The sequence below is a fragment of the Adiantum capillus-veneris genome, chromosome 15 (genome assembly GCF_014529385.1).
Source record: "Adiantum capillus-veneris isolate H3 chromosome 15, ASM1452938v2, whole genome shotgun sequence".
Lineage (NCBI taxonomy): Eukaryota > Viridiplantae > Streptophyta > Polypodiopsida > Polypodiales > Pteridaceae > Adiantum > Adiantum capillus-veneris.
In genome coordinates, this window is record NC_140945.1 from 150,842,720 (window position 1) to 150,866,560 (window position 23,841).

Genomic DNA, 23,841 nt, shown 5'->3' on the forward strand with positions numbered 1-23,841 from the left:
TCAGCCTTAAATCAACATAAAGAACCACAATGAGAAATACATCATCCTCACGCTTTACATACAATGTGCTTTCTGTTGGACTGTTACGAAAGCCTCGTTTAACCAAATGAGTGTCAGCTTTCTCATACCAAGCACGAGGAGATTGCTTCAACCCATACAAAGCCTTCTTACATTTGCACACTTTGTCCTCTTGTCCTTTTATGACAAAACCGCGAGGCTGCGTTACATAAACTTCCTCAAATATGTCACCATTCAAGAAAGCAGTAACAATGTCTGATTGATGTACATCCCAACCAAAATGAGCTGCCAATGCACATAGAAAACGTACAGTAGTCATACGACAAGTGGGAGCAAAAGTCTCTTCATAATCTATTCCTTTTTGTTGTGCATAACCCTTTGCAACAAGTCGAGCCTTATGGCGATCGATCTCACCATCCGGCTTGCGTTTCAACTTGTAAACTCACTTCGTACCAATGGCCTTTTTTGCCAGGAGGCAAATCACATAAAGTCCATGTGTCATTCTCTATAAGTGCATCATATTCTGATTTCATGGCAGCAATCCAATTTTCTGAATTCTGTGCTTCATCAAAAGACAGAGGCTCCTCAACATCATGTAAACTAGACACAGCCAAAGCATAACAATCTGATGCATAAGATGCATGGCGAGAGCCTGAACGAGTACGACTAGATAAAGGTGCATCCAATTTACTGTCACGCAATGTGTGCACCAGCTATTTTGGCATACCTCTAGCCTGCTCATTTTCAGCCCTTTCCTCATCAAGTACATCATGTACATCTGCATGAGTAATAGGCTGTTCTAAAACATTTTCAGAAACCCCCATAGGCTGTACATTTGCCTCATTGGAACTTACATTTGTATTTTCACCACTGAAAAGAGGCAACAAAGTGTCATAAATGTCCTGTGAGCTTACATTACTGTCTCTAGTACATGACAGCAAGGGCTGAACAGAATCTTCCACAAACACTACATCCCGTGAAACCAGAATACGTTTTGTTTGCGGATGATACAACCTATAACCTTTGCTTTCAGCACTATAACCAACAAAAATACATTTGACAGCCTTATCATCCAATTTTCTGCGCTGCACTTGTGGCACCAAAGCATATGCCAAACAGCCAAAAACACGCATTTGCTCAATAGAAGGTTTTCTATCATGCCATGCTTCATATGGAGTAATAGACTGCAAAGCTTTCGTAGGACACCTGTTAAGTACATAAGTGGCACACATGATGGCCTCAAGCCAAAAAGAATGCGGCAAAGCTTGACTTTTGACCATACATCGTGCCATTTCCGTTAGTGACCTGTTTTTCCTCTTAGCAACACCATTTTGCTGAGGTGTATGAGGCACTGTACATTGGTGTTTTATCCCACGACTAGCCAGAAATGCATTAAATTCATGAGACATATACTCCCCCCCTCGATCGGAACGGAGGGTGCCCATAGTACATTTTGAGACATTTTCAGCCATAGCCAAAAATTGTTTGAAGCACATAAAAACTTCGGACTTCGCTTTAAGCGGAAATACCCATGCATGCCTGGAGTAATCATCAATGAAAGTCATGAAGTACAAGTAATTGCCCAAGGACGGAGTTTGCATGGGCCCACAAACATCACTATGCACAAGCTGCAACCTGCATGTGGCCCTAACTGAACCATCCTTTGAAAACTTAGAACGCTGCATTTTACCTAGAATACAGCCTTCACAAACATGTTTGACAAGTGCTTCAAGAGGCGGCAAAGAAGCAACCATATCAGATTTCTGCAAACGCAGCAAACTGGCAAAATTCAGATGACCAAAACGTGCATGCCAAAGTTTTGCATCTGAAATAGCCCTTGAATCTGCAACAGCATTTGCAAAATTTTGTCCACACTTGTCATACAAAGTGAGCTTATACAGCCCACGGCACAAAAGCCCAGATGCAACAATTTCATCACCAAAACTGAGATCATGAACTGTACATCTATCATCCACAAATTTGACTACAAGTCCAAGTCTAGCAAGTGCGGATACAGACAAGAGATTCTTCTTGATCCCAGGTACATAAAGTGCATCAACAAGTGTGAAGGAACTGCCATTAGCAGCAGTGAGCACAATCTTTCCAACTCCCTGAACTGGACAAGAGGCGTTGTTGGCACAAGTGACTGAATTCCCATGAGGGACAAACTCGAGAGAGGTAAACAATTCACGATGTGAGGTAATGTGCTTTGTAGCACCACTGTCGAAATACCACACATGTGAATCTGCAGCAACTGACAAGCATGCATCATGGACAGCAGGATTGTAAGTGCACTCTGCGCTAAAAGCCCATTCTGCATCAACATCAGCATCACAATCTCCTTTCACAGAAGACTCAACAATGGCTGCATTTGTAGTGGAACCAGCATTTGCAGTGGAACCACCCTCTTTCTTCTTAGCCTCTTTGGCCTTCAACTTAGGACACGACTTGATCAAGTGATCATTGGCTTTACAATAATGGCAACGCATCTTCTTTTTGCCCTTATCACCAGAATTGCCAGACGAAGTGCTGCCAGCAGAAGCATTAGGAACAGAATTTTTGCCACTCGCAGCAGAACCATAAGAAGTGGCTGCATTACTGTTACCACCCTTTCTTTGAGAAGCAATAAAAGCCTGTTCAACTGCACGCTGCCTAGTCCTGTTTTTTCTTGAAAGTGACTCTTGCAACAGCAATGTGCATAATGCATCAAACTTGACAACTTCAGGATTTCCTTGGGTCATCAGTCTCCAAGTACTAGCAAAAGTCTGGTAGGAATCTGGTAAGGCATCAAGAACAGTCTGCACAAGGGAACTGTCCGAAATGACTTCACCTGCAGAAATGAGTTGCTCATTGATATCCTTGACACTAGCAAGGAAAGTGTCCATATCATCTTCCTCATGCATAATCTTCGACTCTAGCTCTTTACGCAGCAAAGCAATTTTAGCCTCATTGCGGCTTGCATAAAGACCTGCTAGAATATCCCAAGCCTGCTTTGCAGATTTTGCTGAACGGATGTGAGGAATAATGGTGCGCTTCACAGATAACGCAATCAATGCATGAGCCTGCGCATCCTTAACATCCCAACGAGCTTGTTCTGCCGTAGGCAAAACAACTCTAACAGCTGCAATCCTTGCAGCAAGACCTGCAACATCCTCAACATCGCCTACATCTTCAGAACCAGGACGTACATCAATGCCCTGCACAATGTTCTAGACACCTTTTGACACAAGAACATGTTGCATCATATAAGCCCACATAGGGTAGTTGTCCCCATCCAACCTGTCCTCAGCAGCAAACATCTTGAACACATCTGTGTTGTTGTTGTCAGCCATGGTAAATGCTGCACCTGATGTGAAAACTGCCCGAAAATAGGAGAAATGGAGCGGGAACAACTTGTGCAATATAGCACAAACCGTAGAAGACTATAAGGCACCTGTTATGCAGAAAACGGCACTGACAGAAAATCTGCACAAAATGACGAAATAGCCTGTGCAGTACTGCCCGTAGTGGAAACGGAGGCCGAAATGAGCCCAAATCAAAATTCTGAGCAGACCAAGCTCTTCGAGCTTGCCCAAAATATTTGTCGACCTGCGAACGCTCGCCAAAGCTCACTGAAATCGGAGAAAGTGAGCAGGCGTGTGCTGGAGCAGCTGGCGACTAAGCCCGGGAGGACGTGACCTGCTCTGATACCAATTGTTGGAATTAGGGTTGCAGAGAAACACACAGCTTGGAGAAGACGAAGGAAGCTCAAGGCACACAATAGAGAGTATGTTACTTAGTGTGCAATGGAAAGATAGATAGCCCTAGAGTGATGGGCGTATATACAATGCACGGGGGAAAAAAACCTCCTAAAGAGGGAAAAAATGCCCCGGCGGTCCTAGTGTGTTCACACACATCACTACCACATGTATATGGTAACACAGTCCCCTATTTTTCACATGGTATTAGAGTGAAAGGAAAGGTTTAAGAGACAGTGAGTAATTGGAGACCCTATTGTGCATACTTGTATTTGGTAGCCTAGGGTTGCAGCTTGGATCCATGGTCTTGTGATTATGCAAATTTGGCTAAAGTACCAAATTTTGGTACATCTTGTCATTATTTTGATACTGGTTAGCACCCTTTTGGTACTAGTTAGTATTATTTTAGTTCTAGTTAGGGACAAGTCTTAAGAGACAATCAGTAATTGGAGACCCTGCTGTGCATACTTGTATTTTGGAAGTGAAGGATAGAAAGAACAACAGTAAACCATGAGGACAAAAAGATATATTCTGACTAAGAGGAAAAGCATGGACTTGCCCACTTAGGGGCTTTGGCATTGTGTAACTTCAAGTATCATGGATGCACCATCATCACTATCATCATCATCACATGGCATGCTATTGTATATGTTCTCATATTCTTCAACATATAATTTGAACTGATTAGGGACTCCAACAATAGGCTCCATCGAGAAATGTATGGCCCTTACAAGATGTGAGTAGATTATGACTACAGGTGTCTGATCCAGTAAGCTATATGTATCAACTTTTCCTTCGACTTGGCCATAGTAGAAACCTTCAACAACCTTCCCGCCTCTAACAATCTTGTTATGCCACATATCCTTTTGTGATCTCACCATCTGGTACAACTCCTTCGTGCATTTGATAAGGTAGAAGTACTCTTTAGTCTCGGTTGCTTTAACTGCAAAGTTATCCCCAATGGACTACATTTCACATAACATTTCAGGGCTTCCTTCATACAATGGCAGGTTATAAACTTGGCTCATCGGGACAAAATCTGAATATTTTTCATCCTCCTCATCATCCTCTTCATCGTACCTTCCTATATTTACAGACTCCGACAGTGGTTTGATGGAAACATATTTCCATTCTTCTATGTGTAGTCTATTTTTGCATCTTCTCCATAGCCCACTCATACATGGATCACAGAAGCATGAAAGGGTTCAAAAGTGCACAATGCACGGGTTGTCCTTTGAATACCCATCAGCACAATGAAATGAGTGGGAGCCCACAATGCGATCAGAGTCCCATTGGAGATCGGGTTGCACATCATCCACGCCAATAAGCAAGAAGACTCTCTGTGTAGTACACTTGTGAGACCGATCTCTTGGCTGAAATGTTGCGTTCAAAAAGTTCACCACATCAGCCGCACACTTCATAGGCTAGCCATCTGGTTTCAATTCCTCATTTCTCAAGGTTCTCTTGATGACTGCCCTTGCCCCATCATGCTCTCATTTTCCATGCCCGGATGCTGAGAAGTTATACATCATATGCAAGTCTGTCTTCTGATAATACCTGGCCACAAAATAGTAAGGTATGTGTGCTTTGAATTGTGAAGCTGCACCATCTGACCACACCCAATGGTGCTGCAAACAATGTCCTTGCTATTTAAGCCACCTGTCATGAAGCAAGAGACAATTTTGTACAAAAAATGTATCATGCTGCTTGTCATTGGATATGTAAAAGTGCATCGTCTTTTGAACACCACCTGCTGCATTTCTTACATAAGTGATGTGCACAAGTATTGTGACTTGGGTAGACCACCAAAGCATTGACTGAATCTCATTCTGAATTTTAAAAGAATAATACTCTGCAAAGTCAGTAAACTGATACAATGACATTGCTAGGAAACTTGAGCAAACAATCCTTGAATTGTTGGGCTTGCCAATGAAAGACAAACTTGTGCTTGATGAAGCTTGTGAGGTGGGCTGAAAACAGGCTAAGAAAAGCAGCACTTTTCATCCATTGCACAATCAAGTCATTTCTCTTCTTTTCACTCCCACCTGCATCAAGTTTTCCTATTCCAATATCCATGAAGACCTTCACAAAAACCTCCCTGCTATCCTCTGCTATCTCATCTGGACAAAATGTCAACTTCCGTACACTACATTGGGAGCAGTCGCCCATCAAGAATTTCTTGGCATGGTATTCACTATCTCTTGGCTTTGGGCACATGATGGATTCCCATATACTAGTGATGTGCTGACATATATCTGGTTTGCAAAATACTCTCCTATATCATCACTTCTACAACACACGGAGCAAGTGCAAAGGTGACCTTTCCCATGATGCCCAAACTTGTTTTGCCGCATCTGATTAAAAGCCTCTTTGAAATAGAGTATCTGCACATGGGATACATAGTAGTAGGAATACCGCTCTTTCAACTTCCGAACAAAGTACGTCTTTAATGCCTCAAAGCATCTAAGAGGCACAACCACTGTAGGGTGAGTCCTCTTGAATCTTTGGTATAGCTCTACCTGTGGAACCAATACAATAAGAGTTAGAAAATTCCAACTTCATGCAAATGGTAAAATGCCACTAATGTGCAGTAGTACCAAAATTGGTTGTATACAGTACCAAAAAATGTATTGTAGAACCAAAATTGGATGTAAGCAGTACCAAAGATTGTATTGTAGAACCAAAATTGGTTTTAAACACTAGCAAAGATAGTAATGTGCCAAAATTGGATGTACACACTACCAAAGCTTGTACTGTAGTACCAAAATAGGTTGTAAACAGTACCAAAGATAGTACTGTAGAACCAAAATAAAGAGTACCAAAGATTGTACTGTAGAACCAAAATTGGTTGTAAATAGTAACAAAGATAGTAATGTACCAAAATTGGATGTACACACTACCAAAAATTGTATTGTAGAACCAAAGTTGGTTGTAAACAGTACCAAAGATAGTGATGTACCGAAATTGGATGTACACACTACCAAAGATTGTACTGTAGAACCAAAATTGGATGTAAGAAGTACCAAATATTGTATTGTAGAACCAAAATTGAATGTAAACAATACCAAAGATAGTATTGTAGAACCAAAATTGGATGTAAACAGTACCAATTTTAGTAATGTAGAACCAAAATTGGATGTAAATAGTACCAAATATTGTACTGTAGAACCAAAATGGTTGTAAACAGTACCAAAGATATTAATGTAGAACCCAAATTGGTTGTGAGCGGTACCAAAAATTGTACTATCTGTGTGCTTTTGACTCATTTTAGAATCGTTTGCAGAAGATTACCCATATGGAAACTTTGTAAATGCTTTAGTGATAAGCCAGAATGTTTTGGTACTATACAGGGAATAGTTTTGGTACTGCACAAAGACTTTGGTACTACACAAGTAGGCTTTGGTAAAATAGAGTGAGGCTTTGGTACTAAAGATTGAGGCTTTGGCGCCTTAGGGACGAAAAAGGTACTATACAGAGGCTTTGGTACTGTACAGATAGGCTTTGGAATCACTAGTATGCAACAGACTACCAAATTTGGTACTACACAGGGGCTTTGGTTCTTTACAGGATAGCTTTGGAACTATATAGGAGTGCATTGGTACTATATATAACCTTTGTAAGGTACTGTATACCACCACTACCATATAGCAGACTACCAAATTTGGTACTGCATAAGGGCTTTGGTTCTATAAAGGATAGCTCTGCAACCACCCAGGAATGCACTGGTTCTGTATACAACCTTTGTAAGGCACTGTATACCACCACTGCCATATAGCAAACCACCAAATTTGGTACTGTCTTGACCAAATCAGCCTTAAGAATCACCAAAAAAATTACAATTGCTACGATTTGTTGGTACTTGAGAGTCATCGAGTAGATGCACAGGATGTTTGACAACACTTTTCCTTCCAATTCTCTTCTTACATATGTCCTTCTTGTTAGGTGAAACTCTGGTTTTTGATGTCCAAAAGGCATACACCAAATCTCTTGTTTCATTAGTGATAATGTTTCCTTGTGGAAATTGTCTCTCACAAGCCCTCAATGGCAACACTTTATCCTCATCTTTGTTCTCCAGCCTTGAAGTTGCAGCAGCTATATTCCTTCTATGGACACCCAGGTCACTAGCAATTTTGGATTGGTTTACTGAGGCTATACTTGTACTATTGTTCAAGATCATTGACAGAGAGGTTCTCTTAACAAAAAGCTCACTTGCTGAGTGTGGGACCTTAATTTGAGCCAAAGTGCTGCGCGCACACGATAGAACGGTGTCTTTGACATTGTTGAAATTTGATTTTTGCAACTCAAAAAATGTCTGGTGGTCCAATAGTTGCTGAAATATTTCCTTTTGCTCATTCCTTGACAGCCTGAGTATTTGCTTGCGCCAACATTGTGCCACCGTTGCACAAATGTTCTTCCTTGACCTGGCTTTCGGTAATCCAAGTGCAAAAGAAGGATGTCATTCTTTCCTTCTCTGTTTGCATTTCTTTGCAGCCCAATAATCATGAAGAAAAGCTTGATTAATGACACATGTCTCAATGGAGCTGACAATGGGATGGTTTTGTATTTGTTCATCCATGCATGATTCCTCCTCATCTAGCTCGTCGAAAGAGAGTAGCTACGAGTCACCCGAGCGGTAAACTCTTGTAGTAATTTCCATTGGCAAGGAGCAAGAGAGACACACACGCGCGCGCGCACACACACACACACACACACACACACACACACACACACACACAGAGAGAGAGAGAGAGAGAGAGAGAGAGAGGTGGTGTCGTGAAATCCAATAACCATAATGTGGTTCTAGCCCTCTCCCCCACCTCCTCTCTTGGAGTGGCCCCTCCAAATAGTGAAACGTCTAAAAACAAAGAAATATATGGCCCCTCTCCATTTCCAATTAAAAGGTCCAATTTATACACAAATGAACCACCAAGCCCATGTTGTGTCAAGGACAGTCCTTTTTGTACCACCATTGCATGCTTTTAGCCTAAAGAGCTGGAGTCGAAGATTATGCATGAGAAAAATGATATGGATACTTTCCTTGCTGGTGTCAAGGATATCATTGAGAAATTTATTTATGCAAGTGAAGTCATTTCAGACAGTTACCTTGTGCAATCTGTTCTTGATGCCTTGCCAGACTCTTACCAGACTTTTGCTAGTACTTGGAGACTCATGACCCAAGGAAATCCTGAAGTTGTCAAGTTTGATGCATTGTGCACATTGCTGTTGCAAGAGTCACTTTCCAAAAAGAATAGGACTAGCCAACGTGCAGTTGAACATGCTTTTATTGCTTCTTAAACAAAGGGTGGTGACAACAATGCATCCACTTCTTATAGTCCTTCTGCGAGTGGAAAATCATATGTTCCTAATGCTTCTGCTGGTAGAAATGCATCTGGAAATTCTAGTGATAAGGGCAAAAAGATGATCCGTTGCCATTATTGTAAAGCTAATGATCACTTGATCAAGCAGTGTCCTAAGTTGAAGGCCAAAGAGGCTAAAAGGAAAGAGGGTGGTTCCACTGCAAATGTTGGTTCCAGTACAAATGCAGCCATTGTTGAGTCTTCTGTGAAAGCAGACTGTGATGCAGAATGGGCTTTTAGTGTAGAGTGTACCTATAATCCTGATGTCCATGATGCATGCATGTCTGTTGATGCAGATTCACATGTGTGGAATTTTGATAGTTGGTGCAACAAATCAAATTACCTCACATCATGATTTGTTCACCTCTCTTGATTTTGTCCCTCATGGGAATTGAGTAACTTGTGCCAACAATGGCTCTTATCCGGTTTAGGGAGTTGGAAAGATTGTGCTTACTGCTACAAATGGTAGTTCTTTCATACTTGTTGATGCACTTTATGTACCTGGGATCAAGAAGAATCTTTTGTTTGTATCTGCACTTGCTAGACTTGGTCTTGTAGTGAAATTTGTGGATGACAAATCTACAATACATGATCTCAGTTTTGGTGATGAAACTGTTGCATCTAAAATTTTATGCCGTGGGCTCTATAATCTCACTTTGTATGACAAGTGTGGGCAAAATTTTGCAAATGTAGTTGTGGATTCAAAGGCTATTTCAGATGCAAAACTTTGGCATGCATGTTTTGGTCGTTTGAATTTTGCCAGTTTGCAGCGTTTGCAAAAATCTGATATGGTTGCTTCTTTGTTGCCTCTTGAAGCACTTGTCAAACATGTTTGTGAAGGCTGTATTTTGGGTAAGATGCAACATTTGAAGTTTCCAAAGAATGGTTTAGTTAGGGCCACATGCAAGTTGCAACTTGTGCATAGTGATGTTTGTGGGCCCATGCAAACTCTGTCCTTGGGCAATTACTTTTACTTTGTGGCTTTCATTGATGATTACTCCAAGAATGCATGGGTATTTCCTCTTAAAGCAAAGTCCAAAGTATTTATGTGCTTCAAACAATTTTTGGCTATGGCTAAAAATGTCTCAAAATATACTATGGGCACCCTCCGTTCCGATCTAGGGAGGGAGTATATGTTTCATGAATTTAATGTATTTTTGGCTAGTCGTGGGGTAGAACACCAATGTACAGTTCCATATACGTCTCGGGAAAATGGTCTTGCTGAGGGAAAAAATAGGTCTCTTACGAAAATGGCACGATGTATGGTCAAAAGTCAAGCTTTTCCGCATTCTTTTTGGCTTGAGGCCATCATGTGTGCCACTTATGTACTAAACAGGCGTCCTAGAAAAGCTTTGCAGTCTATTACTCCATATGAAGCATGGCATGATAAAAAGCCTTCTATTGAGCACATGCGTGTTTTTGGCTGTTTGGCATATGCTTTGGTGCCACAAACATAACACAAAAAATTGGATGATAAGACTGTCAAATGTATTTTTGTTGGTTAGAGTGCTGAAACCAAAGGTTATAGGTTGTATCATCCACAAACAAAGCGTATTCTGGTTTCACGGGATGTAGTGTTTGTGGAAGATTCTGTTTAGCCCTTGCTGTCATGTACTAGAGACAAAAATGTAAGCTCACAGGACATTTATGAAACTTTGTTGCCTCTTTTCAGTGGTGAAAGTTTGAATGTAAATTCCAATGAGGCAAATATACAGCCTATGGGGGTTTCTAAAAATGTTACAGATCAGCCTATTACTGATGCAAATGTACATGATGTACTTGATTGAGGAAAGGGTTGAAAATGAGCAGGCTAGAGGTATGCCAAAATGACTGGTGCACACTTTGCGTGACAGTAAATTGGATGCACCTTTGTCTAATCATACTCATTCAAGTTCTCGCCATGCCTCTTATGCATCAGATTGTTATGTTTTGGCTATGTCTAGCTTGTGTGATATAGAGGAACCTCTATCTTTTGATGAAGCACAAAATTCAAAAGATTAGATGGCTGCCATGGAATCAGAATATGATGCACTTATAACAAATGACACATGGACTTTATGTGATTTGCCTCCTGGAAAAACGGTCATCAGTATGAAGTGGGTTTACAAGTTGAAATGCAAGCCAGATGGTGAGATTAATCGCTATAACGCTCGACTTGTTGCAAAGGGTTATGCACAACAAAAAGGCATCAATTATGAAGAGACTTTTGCTCCCACTTGTCGTATGACTACGGTGTGTTTTTATGTGCATTGGCAGCTCATTTTGGTTGGGATGTACATCAGTCAGACATTGTTACTGCTTTCTTGAATGGTGATATATTTGAGGAAGTTTATGTAATGCAGCCTCACGATTTTGTCAAAAAAGGACAAGAGGATAAGGTGTGCAAATGTAACAAAGCTTTGTATGGGTTGAAGCAATCTCCTCGTGCTTAATATGAGAAGGCTGACACTCATTTCGTCAAACAAGGCTTTTGTAACAGTCCAACACAAAGCACATTGTATGTAAAGCGTGAGGGTGATGCACTTCTTATTGTTGTTCTTTATGTGGATGATTTGCTGATCACTGGTCCCAATGAGGCACATATTGCTGAATTTAAGGCTGATTTGAATGCTAATTTCAAGATGAAATATTTGGGGCTGTTGCATTATTACTTGGGCATACAATTTAAGCAGTGTGAAGGTGGTATTGCCTTGTGTTAGAAAAGTTACATAGAGACATTGCTATGTAAGTTTGGACTTGAGGATTCCAAACGTATTGCCACTCCCATGGGACCAGGTTTGAAGTTGAGTCTACATGATGCTGGTGATCCTGATGATGTCACTTTTTACCAAAATGATGTTGGTTGCCTCATTTATGTATGCAACACAAGGCTTGATATTCACTTTGCAGCCTCACAGGTCAGCATATTCATGCATAGCCAAGGGTCTAAGCATTGGTACAAAGTCAAGAAGATTTTTTGCTACTTGAGTGGCACTTTGCATCTTGGCTTGTGTTATCCAAAGGGGGCATCATTGCTGCTAGATTTACATGCTTTTTCAGACTCACATTGGGCTGGTTGTTATAACACACGAGTGTTATAACAACCACATTGGGCTGGTTGTTATAACACACGAGTGTCCACAAGTGGTTTTTGTTTCATGCTTGGAAGTTCTTGTATTTCATGGTTGAGCTAGAAGCAACCTACTGTGGCCACTTCCAGTTGTGAGGCTGAGTACAGGGCAGTCTTCACAGTCCTACGGTTGAGTGTGTATGGCTCAGACACCTTATGGATGATTTGGGTGTTGGACAGGGTGTTGGACAAGACATTGCCAACATGATCTACACTGATAGTCAAAGCGAACTTTGGCAGTTGCGAGGAACCCAGTTTTTCATGCTCGCACAAAGCACATTGAGGTGCATTACCGCTATGTCAGGGAGAGGCTCTCAGCATGAGAGATGAACTTGGTTTATGTGCCAACACTGGACAACCTTGCATATATTTTCACAAAGGCATTGTCTCGTGAGAAGTTCAAAGCTTTCTGTAAAGATTTGGGCTTGCTCCCCTTGGTGGATTGATCCTGTCCTCGGGGTGGCATGGCACTTCCATTTAATCTTCATGCTAGCCCTCGTTCACCACATCACTCCCAGGGGGGTTTTGTTACCATATACATGTGGTAGTGATGTGTGTGACCACACTAGGATCGTAGGGGCATTTGGACTTTGTTTGAGTGCCGAAGTGGTGTGAAAACCTAGTGCGGTGACATAGGACATAGGTAGTTTGCCAGGTTTGAGAGTGATAGATTTGCTAGTGTGTTAGAAGGCTTCATTCGTTAGGTTCACTTCTTGAGGTTGACTCTCAAAGAGTCCCCGTGCCCCCTCCGAGTCACTTCCCTGAGTATTGACATTATGTTAGTTCAAGATAGCTATGCTATAGACGTTCATCACAATGATGACCCGCTAACACACTACCTTAATCCTTGTTCTAAGCCATAAGATGCCTTACGCATTCTACACACCAACTCTACCCTTGTAACCTTCTTAGGTTTGACTCCAAAACCCTCTCGCTGTTTCATGTAGACATCCTCATCAAGATCCCTATGAAGGAAAGCCGTCTTCACGTATTGGAGACAAAATCTCATCAAATTCCTGCCTTTGTTTTGATTGAGTCCCCAAGCAACAAATCTAGCCTTATACTTAGGCTTGGAATCTTCTATTGTATACTTTTTCTTATACACCCATTTACAAAACAAGGCTTGTTCGCCCTCTGGAAACTCTATCAATTCCCAACTTTCATTTTCCATAATCAAGTTATACTCAGATTGCATTGCCTACTTTCACTTCACACTATCTTCCATCTCAATAGCCTCTTGGTAGCAGGTAGGCTCTCCGCACTTACCAACATATAGTCTAATCCTAATTGAAACCACTCACGAGCACAAGATACATGTGTAGATCTCCTCATTTCTTGTTACTAGACTCTACTCTCTTAGGAGCACTAGCTCTAGCCTCTCTCTAGAGCACTACTAGTGGTAGGTTCGCACTCAAATATAACTTTGCAATACTCAACCTCTTTCACGGCCTACCTGTGCATCTTTGGCTCATTAAAGATGGCTTGTGAGCTATGAATAACTCTCTAATATTTTGGGTACCAAGGATGATAACCCATCTCTCCATCTGCACCATGGCCAATGAAAATGCATTTGTATGACTAGGGGTCAAGCTTCTTTCTAAGCTCTTTAGGCACATGTGAGAATGCCTCACACTCAAACACACTTAATTTGTTATAATTGGGCTTCTTTTCTGCCCGCGTTTCTTACAAAATCTTGTAGTTCAATGGTATATCAAGTGACCTATTGATTATATGTACCATTGTCATAAGAGCCTCTACCCAAAATGCTTGAGGTAAATTCATCAAAGATAGCATGGAAGTGACCCTCTCCTAAATAGTTCTATTCATGTGCTCAACAACTGCATTCCAAGAAGTGTACGACGTAGTAACCTGTCATTGAATTCCTCTTTCAAAAATTCTTGAATCAAGTGGATAAATACTCTCCCTTGTTGTTAGTGCACAAAGCCTTCAACTTCTTGTTTGACTGGTTTTAACCGTAGCTAGGAACTTTTAGAAGACATTAAAGACAAGAGGTAGACCCACACCTTTTGTGTAGAGTCATTTATGAAAGTCACATAATATAATTCCCCCCCAAAGAATTATGCAGCATAGGCCCACATAGATCACTCTGAAGCAAATTCAGAGGAATTTCTAACTTCCTATCCAATGGAAATGCGATAAGACAATCTATTTGCAATGCTCACACAAACTAAAATTAGAATAGTTTAATACAAGAATATAGCCAAAACATTGTAACTAGGTCATTTCCTTTTGACTCATATGATCAAGTGGGCTATGGCACAACTTACTAGAATGCAGCTTGACTACATACATAGAATTCTCTTTCACAGAATATACATACAAGGAATATAATGAGCCAAAATTTTGGCCTTTAAACATGACCAAGTTACCTTTCTTGATCATCCAAAAACCATTCTCGAACATTGTAGTGTGTCCAAGTTCATCACACTATCCTACTAAAATTAAGCTCTTAGTTATCTTTGGCACATGTCTAACACCTCGCAACATGAACTCAATACCATTTTACATAGACAAAATCACATCTCGAATGCTACATATCTCAAGCTGATGAGAATCACCGAGCTTATTTGAACCATGTGTAGAAGCATAACTAAAGAACCACTCCTTGTGAGGAGTAACATGCAAACTAGCACCTGAGTCAATGATCCAATTTTTCCTGTAGCATTTGTAAAGAGCTAACAATGCCATTGAACTCAAATCAAAAGTGAATACTAGTACATCTAATGGATGTGTCATGTTAGGAATTGTCAAAGTTGATGATGCAAAAGTATATAGACATGGGGAGAAAGCATGAGAGAGAGAGAGAGAGAGTATTAAACCAACCAACCTTGGCAATGAATTGATACTTATACAATGGGGGCAAGGTGTACTTATATAGTCACCTTAGCAAATTTCCCTATCCGAACTTTGAAAAATAAGTAAATAAATACCTAAAAGCCAAAATAATTATTGGGATCACATTGGGCATTTCACTTGAGATGCCGTTACTTTAACACCCCCTTTGTAGCTCATGGTGGACATAAATAGTGAGACCAAGTTGCTGAAGAAGCTATCATGGACACCCTAGCATCGACCAGGATACTGGATAAACCTCGATTATGCTACCCTCAAATTTTTTACCTTAGAAGAATGCCATCTTGAGCATCGGTTTCACACGACCATATGCACACATGTGTGGTGACACACCAAAAAATCCCTATCATCTCGCTCTACTCAATTTGTAGCCTTCCACATGCACATAGCCTCTCTCTATCTCTCTTTGCACAACAGACCTCGGGGGGGGGGGTGGGGGTGGGGGGTACTTCTACCATAAAAAACACACGCACGTAAGCAGAGAAGAAAAGAGGGAAGGGGGAATCGACACAAAAGAGACGACAATGATGCCTCTATAATCAAAACAACCATGCACAAATATCTACTCCATTAGCACAGCTTCGACGAGCTCCAACACATGAATTGGCTCCCACACAACTGCAGAGCAAAAAATCCAAAGGCCTCCTTGGTCTGCTCGTTGGTTCATGCCAAAATACCCCAAAAATGGGCAAAAAGGTTATGTTATAGAGCCCCGTAGGCTATTTTTAGTAAGTGCTTGAGCATTGGCCGCTTGACTTGGCAAACATGCATGCTAGGCTTGTCGACTCTTCTCTCTCTTTTATTGTCTTTAAGCCTCGCGGGACGGCCCTCTTTGCTAGGGCTTGATGTCTCTCTCCACGTGACCTAGCACCATGGGAAGGGGCCCCTACTGGGCACTAGCAGAAGCACTAGTGGGGTCCCTCCCTCAACCTTCAAAAGTTATGGGCCAATGATTGCCATGTCACCACCTCCGAGAATGCCACCAATGGCATAGTGCTGATCACGACCATGTCAACAACAACTCGTGCCATCACTCGCCCACAGTATCACCAAGAGTAGCACCCAATGCATCCACCATAGCTCCCAAGCTCCAAGGAGATCCACACGATGAGATGCCCATTGTGAGACCCGGTTCACCACAAATACCCCAAATTTTGGCCGGCCACCCTCGCATGTGGGATCTTTCATAGTGCCACATATTATTGATTGGCGTACTAGCTCTCCAAACCCCTCCAATGCCTCCAAGGTCTTCAAAAATTTATCAAAAAACACTTGCTTTCCCATCATTTTTCAATCCATTGTTAGTTGGTGCCCAATGGTTAAAAACCCCAAGCCACAACTTCTCACTCGAGCTGTACTTTGCCAAATTCAATCCGCATTAATTCCACTAAACTTTGACTCCCGTACGACCTCGAACAGAAGGCTCCAAAATGGGAAAAAATGTCAGATCCTCCATAGTCATCCCCAGCTGCCAACTTCAACCCACTCTAACTTCCTGATCTGGATCCTGTTTGACAAGCAATTACTTTTTGTTAGCTCCATACAATGCATATCACCTCTGCAAACCCCATCAAGCTCAAAAAAACACCCGATGGAACATTTCCCAATGCGATCAAACTGGCTCAAAATTTGCCCGTGCTGAAACTTCAAAGCTTAGTATCTCAACATCCATGACTCCGATTGAATAATTTGAAAAGATCGATAGGCTCCGTAATTTAAGCTCTACACTTCTACTAGCTAAAATCTGTTTTGATCACTTGTCATCATCTACCCTATCCGTCTTGGATCTGCAACCACCTCCAGCTTCAAACTTCAATACCTTGCACTCTACAGCTCCGTTTGACGAGCCATCTAGACTTGCCCACTCAAGACTTCAAGCTCTACAATCTCAAACAAAAAAATACACCCCAAATCATCTTTGCATGTCATCCAAATTGGCCCTTTTGGAGCCTTTTCAGGCCTACAAAACTACATTAATCATACAGATCTGCTTCCTGCTTGCCTGTTCAAGATCTTTGTATCTATTGTAGTCCTTCTCCATGCACATGCTAGCATATCCATACCTGCTCGTGCCGTCTTCTATGGTCGATCAACTTTGGATGCACCATCATTGCCCAGCCCCTTGTTGAACATTTATGTTCAACCACTACAATGCTTTATTCTTCTACAAACTACAAACCCTAGCAAACACTATCAGAGAATATGTACATAGGTTTATTTTTCTTCCTACTGTCAATACTTAAGTGGGTTTCCCCACCCCCTCCTTCACATCATGTCCTCCACTTGGATCAAAAACCTAGAATTGATTCCTTCCATCCATTTGCAACTGCATCCCATCCTGTTGCACCCTAGCACATAGACCATCATGGATATAGGTTGCCCACGGTCTACCTTCAACACTCCATGCATCCATTGGAAAACAATCCACTCCATACCAAGAAGCATCAGACTCACCATCACATAGACAAAATGTACCTGACCCTCCCGCCCAACCATAAAGAGTGAGGTGTTCCATGCAAGGAAACTCCTCCAAAAAAATGTACGGTTGATATAAAATTTTCTCCACATTGACCTCTGTCGGCATATCCATATCACACTGCTCATCCACTGGAATCTCCTCTTTTTGAGGGGCTAATATTTGCATCACCTGTACCCTGGCTAAAGCTCTATCAACAAGCACTTGCATCCCTTCATCCATAGCAAACTCGACGTCATCAAATCCCCAATTAGACTTGCTTGCAAAGCATACCTAGCCCAAAGAAATTGTTTCCATAACATCATCATGGAAATCCATAGACAATATCAATTGCTTTTCCCTTTGATCAGCATCAAACGCATCATGATCACGAGTAAAATGCCCAACCCCCAGGGTTTTTACTTCATCATCATCCTCTTACCAACTTGGTAGACCCGCTTGGCTATCCATAAATGCAACCTTGCCCTTCTTTGAAGGGGTACACACCAATTGTATCACAACAACACTTACCACTAACTCCCATCAGCATGGTCACCACCATAGTATTGCATGCCCTCTTGGAAAACATATCCTCTTCCACAAGCTTGGGCACATCAACCTCCTCTTCTTTCGCATTGGCGATCACCAAATCATCAGACACATAACAAGGTAGATTTACCTTACTAGCACAGGTTCAATAGAATTTGTTTCCTTGCCATAGGATGTAGACTCATCCGCTCTATGCTCCCCTCACTTGTCTCCCAAAAACTTGATCTTGTATCTTCACCATCATCAGCACATGCCAACTTTGTATCAACATCATCCATAGAGCCGCAATCATTTGGCCCAGTCTCATCCTCTGAATTAGGCTCACAAATCTCCTCCAACTTTACTACCTCAAATTCATCTGCAAACCGCCCTCTGCTCTCTATCATTCTTCAAAGGATTTTGAGAAACCATACCTCAATTTGACAACACATCTCTTTCCTGATCTAGAACCATCTTCACTTCTTCCACAGTTGGAGCCGCTCTAATTGGCATCCTTGGCATGGAAACTACCCCATCTCTTTGTAGCCACAAAACTATTGGTTCCTCTTGCATCGCCACATTCATTTGCACCATCTTTGGCTCCAATTTCACCACTTCAATTGGCCTAGGCACCACAACACTTGACAACCCCTGTTGGCTTTCGACTTCTTCAAAATTTCTTGGTTGCCGAGTCTCAAACTTGGATAGTGGATCACATCTCAAGACATAGGTAGGGAGACCAAGGGTTCCATTTGAATGCCTTTCAAAATGCTACAATAGGTAGCATTTTAAAATGTAGTTGCTCCAAAGCTGCCTATAGACTTTTTTGTCCTTGCTTCTCCTCCCAATGTTTCAAGACACCGATGCTTGAGCTTGTTTCCCAGAATGCCAATGCCAAGAAAATTCTAGTTCCTCTGCTTCTCAAATTTTGAAACGCTGATCCTAGTCGCATGTTCTCCTTGAGGTGACACTTCCTACCTACTCCTCCTCGCCGATTTCTAAGGCTGCGACTCATGTTCCTCTTCTTCGTGTGGCTTGACTCCTCCAAGGATCATCAAGAAGGTCGCTCTGGTACCGTGTCAAAGTCGCCGATGCAAAAGCGTAGAGACCATCATATGAGAGAGAGAGAGAGAGAGAGAGAGAGAGAGAGAGAGAGAGAGAGAGAGAGAGAGAGAGAGAGAGAGAGAGAGAGAGAGAGAGAGAGAGAGAGAGAGATTGCTGAACCAACCATCCTTGGCAATGAATTGATACCTATATAATGGGGGCAAGGTGTACTTATATAGTCACCTTAGCTAATTGCCCTACCTAGACTTTGACGAATAAGTAAAATAAATACCTAAAAGCCAAAATAAATATTGGGATCACATTGGGTAGTTCACTTAAGATTCCATAACTTTAACAGGAACAACATCAACATGTGGAAACTCTATGACATTGAGCTTCTCTATCTTCACACTGCTCTTAGGAGGTGCAGCACTTACGACAATGGCTTTACCCTTCTCTCTTTGCAACAAACAAAAATCCTTTTTCATGTGTCCTTTCTTGTGACAATGGTAGCATTCAATGTTCCTTGTGTCATGTCCACAGCTCTTGCTATGTGCAGTCTTGCGATATTGCAAATGATCACAACCCCACGACAACAACCTCTTCTCCTTTGATTGTTCCTTTGAGTACTTCCATTTCTCATATACGCATCACCATGTCCACTAGTGTCAAGAGATTGACTCCAAATGTCTTTTGTGATCAAAACACCAGTAACATCACTGAAAACAAGCTTGCCTGTAAAGACAAATTTACCAATGGTAGTGTTAAATGTATCCCATAATGTAGGAAAAGAACATAGCAAAAATGGCTTTCATTTTATCATCAAAATTAAGACCCTTTGATGTTCACTGCTAAACTTGTTCACGTGTGAGATGACGCTGCTACCTTCTTTCATGTCAAGACGCATAAGCTTCTTCATTAGAAATGCTTTGTTTGATGCACTCTTACCATCCCATGCTGAGGCATAAAGACTCCCACAATTCTTTAGCATTGGTCTTGTCCATAATCATGAAGAATATAGACTTACCAAGATGCAACCTAATAGTTTCCATGGCACGAGCATGAATCTCTTCCCACTGGTCATCAACATACAAACCCTCTTTGTGCTCTTTCAATGGAAATCAAGGATTTCATCAACGTGTTCACAAATGCGTGAACACGTTAATAACATGTGTTAATAACATAATTTATGTTGTGATCACATCTATATTCACATAACTTTTTCAATGACTGGTTTAAACCTGCTTTACCTATAAACTTGTTGGGCTTTAGGGTTTACAAGACAGGCCCCACCGGGTATTAAGTTTACTCGGCGAGCCCGCTAGGAAAACTCTAAAGCCCGGTGGGCTATGCCATCACTATATAGAGTGGATGATTAGGTGCATTTTTAGCTTTTTGGAAAATATTTGGAGTGTTTAGAACTCTCGGTTGTCTAGGAGGCTCCTTTTGGGAAGAAAAATCCTTATTTTAGGGATGATATTCTTTCCTTATAGGATTGTCTAAAGCTACTGAGCCACTAGTCTTAAGTTCTTTGAATTGTGGGCAAAGTGTGGTTTGTAGCTAATACCTGCGGAGATTTAGGGACAATGTTGGAGTCACTTGAGCTTGTTTGTATTTGAGCAGCACATGTAATTTACATGTTGCTTGCTCCCTCATGCTATATTATAAACAATTTGATGGAGCCAAGAGTCTTTCTTAGGGGCTAGTATTGGTTCTTGATATTTGATATGTTCCACGTTAACACTAGGGCTATGTGAACATGATCCACTTTAGTGGCTATAAGTAGCTTCTTATTCTCACCAACCATAGAAAACCTCACCAAAAGCTTTCAGGGATTTGTGCTCAAGGCATGTAGAGAGTTGGAAAAAAATATAGATGAATAATTCCATATAAGATTAGTATTTTTCTGGGTCATCTTTTAGCACAGTCGAGCAAAACTTGCTCAAATTTTTTGATAGCCCCTGTAGACCCCTTTAAAACATTCAAAGCACATTAAAACGTTTTTGAAAAATACTTGGACATGCATACAATAAGAATTTATGCATATACTATTTTTAGGAAAATTGTTGGAATTAGGGTTGCAGAGAAATGCACGTAGCTTGGAGAAGACAAAGGAAGCTCAAGGCACACAACTGAGAGTGTATTACTTAGTGTGCAATGGAAGATAGATAGCCCTAGAATGAATGGGCGTATATACAATGCACAGGGGAAAAAATCTCCTAAAGAGGGAAAAATGCCCCGGCGGTCCTAGTGTGTTCACACACATCACTACCACATGTATATGGTAACAAATCCCCCCTGGAGGGATGCGGTGAACAAGAGCTAGAGGGAAAAATTCCCCGGCGGTCCTAGTGTGTTCACACACATCACTACCACATGTATATGGTAACAAATCCCCCTTGGAGTGATGCGGTGAACAAGAGCTAGCACATGAGTAAAGGGAAGTGCCATGTCCTAAGGAATGATCAGTCCACAAAGGGGAGTAAGCCCAAAGCTTTGTGGAAAGTTTTGAACTTCTCACGAGACAATGCCTTTGTGAAAAGATCTGCAAAGTTGTCCTGTGTTGGCACATAAGCCAAGTTGATATCTCCTGCTGAGAGCCTCTCCCTGACATAGTATGCCCTCATGTGCTTGCTCTTCACCTCTATTCATTCCATATTGCATCCCATAGCTGCAGTCGACATAAATCATGGTAAATCCTTGTATGCAACTCGTATACTTTCCAAAATGGTGCGAGTTCTGTGTTGATAATCAAAGTTGGCTAGCTTCTGCCTTTCACACAATTCTGCATTGCCTTCTCTTCTAAGTCGATGCAATGTATTTTTCCAAATCTGCTCAATAAGATCCCGCATGAGGATATCAGACTCATTGGCTTTTCTTATGGCCTCATCTGCATTTTTTGATACTGTAATGATTGCTTCTGTGTGTAGGGCACGTAAGATGACTTTTTGCTTGTAGGTGGAAAGCATGATGGTCGCAAAGATAGTGAGAATTACAACTATTACAAAAGAAAACACTTAATACGTATCCATATCTTTTGAAATAAAACAAAAAAAAAGTATCATACAATAGCAACTAGAATATTAATTGGATATCAAGCAAAACATCACATTGCTATCCATTTATCCTAAAATGAGAGCCAAACAACACCATTAACTATACTTCAAGAAATATTACAACAATAGACAATACAGATCCATATCTTTTAAAATAAAAACAAAAACAAAGTGTCAGACAATAGTAATCAGATAATTAATTGTACATCAAGAAAAACATCACATTGATATCCATTCACACTAAAATGAGAGAGAGAAAGAGAGACAGAGAGAGGGAGAGAGCGGACCTTAAAAAGGATTTAGAGTAGTTTCCTAAGTGTGCACGGCTGTCACACGTGTCAATGCAAGGGACTTGCCGATACACTGTGTGCAAGCCACAAATGGCTCCAAGCACACAACTAGACTAATCTAGCAAGCTCAAGAGAGCAAGGGTGTGTCATTCACTGCCCTACGCTCGCCTTCGTGGAGGATTCCTCGCTGTGAAGAAGAAGGAGCCGCCGCTGCGCCACACTCAACCGCTTCACCGCCGCCGTGCCATCGTTGCAATGCTCAATCGCACACTCTCTCTCTCTCTCTCTCTCTCTCTCTCTCTCTCTCTCTCTCACTCATACACACACACACAAGGAGATGAAGAAGAAGAAGATGGAGATGGAGCAAGAGCATGCTTCAATTGCACAAATGAGAGAATGAATGATTTTTAGGTTTAGGTGACTCTTACTCTTTTCCCATTGGACCGACAAGCCCGGTACTTGTGCACATCTATCGCATGCAACTAGCCTAAACTAGTAAGCTCAAAGATGACGATAGTGTGTCACTCACCGCTCTACGCTTGCTGTCGTGGAGGATTCCTCGCCGCGAAGAAGAGGGAGGCATCGTTGCGCCGTGCTCAACTGCTTCGCCACTGCCATGCCGTCATTGCAATGCTCGATCGCACTCTCTCTCTCTCTCTCTCTCTCTCTCTCTCTCTCTCTCTCTCTCTCTCTCTCTCACACACACACACACACACACACACACACACACACAAGGAGATGGAGATGGAGCAAGCGGCACTCTTCAATTGCACAAATGAGAGAATGACTGAATTTTAGGTTTAGTTGACTTTTATATGAGCTCACTCGATTCACACTTTGGCGCCCATGCTTAGCCAACTAATCCCTTGAATGTTCCAGTTAGAGTGCGCCTCTCATTGGCGATCACTCTTACCCTTTTCCTATTGGACCGACAAGCCCGATAACTGACTCTACCAAATAAATAATATGACGTCCGTCTTAGGTGATAGGAATGTGCGTGAGCATTAACATGTCCCCCTTCCTGATGTAGATTCCGTCCTTAGAAGCTATTGAGTTGAAGCTTATTCGTCGAGGTGGAAGAGCATTTGAGATGAATGTCCTTAGCCTTCTTCAGTCATCACTGCAAAATCAAACAACATTGGCATAGTAATTGCATTCTCATATACAATTAAAAAGCATATGCAGTTGTAGGTAGACAATTTGATTGGTAAGAGAATTTAAACCATTTGCCAATAATAAATATTAAATTGAAATATAATCAAACGCATAAACATTTGTAAAGATAAAAAATTAAACAAGTCTGGGGTCGCTAATTTAACGATCGAAAGACACTAAAGATCGACTATTAATACCATGGGCAAGCTTCTCAATTT

At 41.5% G+C, this 23,841-nt stretch overlaps 1 protein-coding gene across 1 annotated transcript in view; it reads right to left on the reverse strand.

The window, feature by feature from the left end:
- Window positions 1-23,228: 23,228 nt before the first annotated feature.
- The window catches only part of LOC147441673 (uncharacterized), a 31,970-nt gene continuing 31,357 nt past the window's right edge, over window positions 23,229-23,841 (reverse strand). The window contains exon 6 of the mRNA XM_086483776.1: window positions 23,229-23,588. The gene's annotated coding sequence lies outside the window, so the exon portion shown is untranslated. The remainder of the gene's footprint in view (window positions 23,589-23,841) is intronic.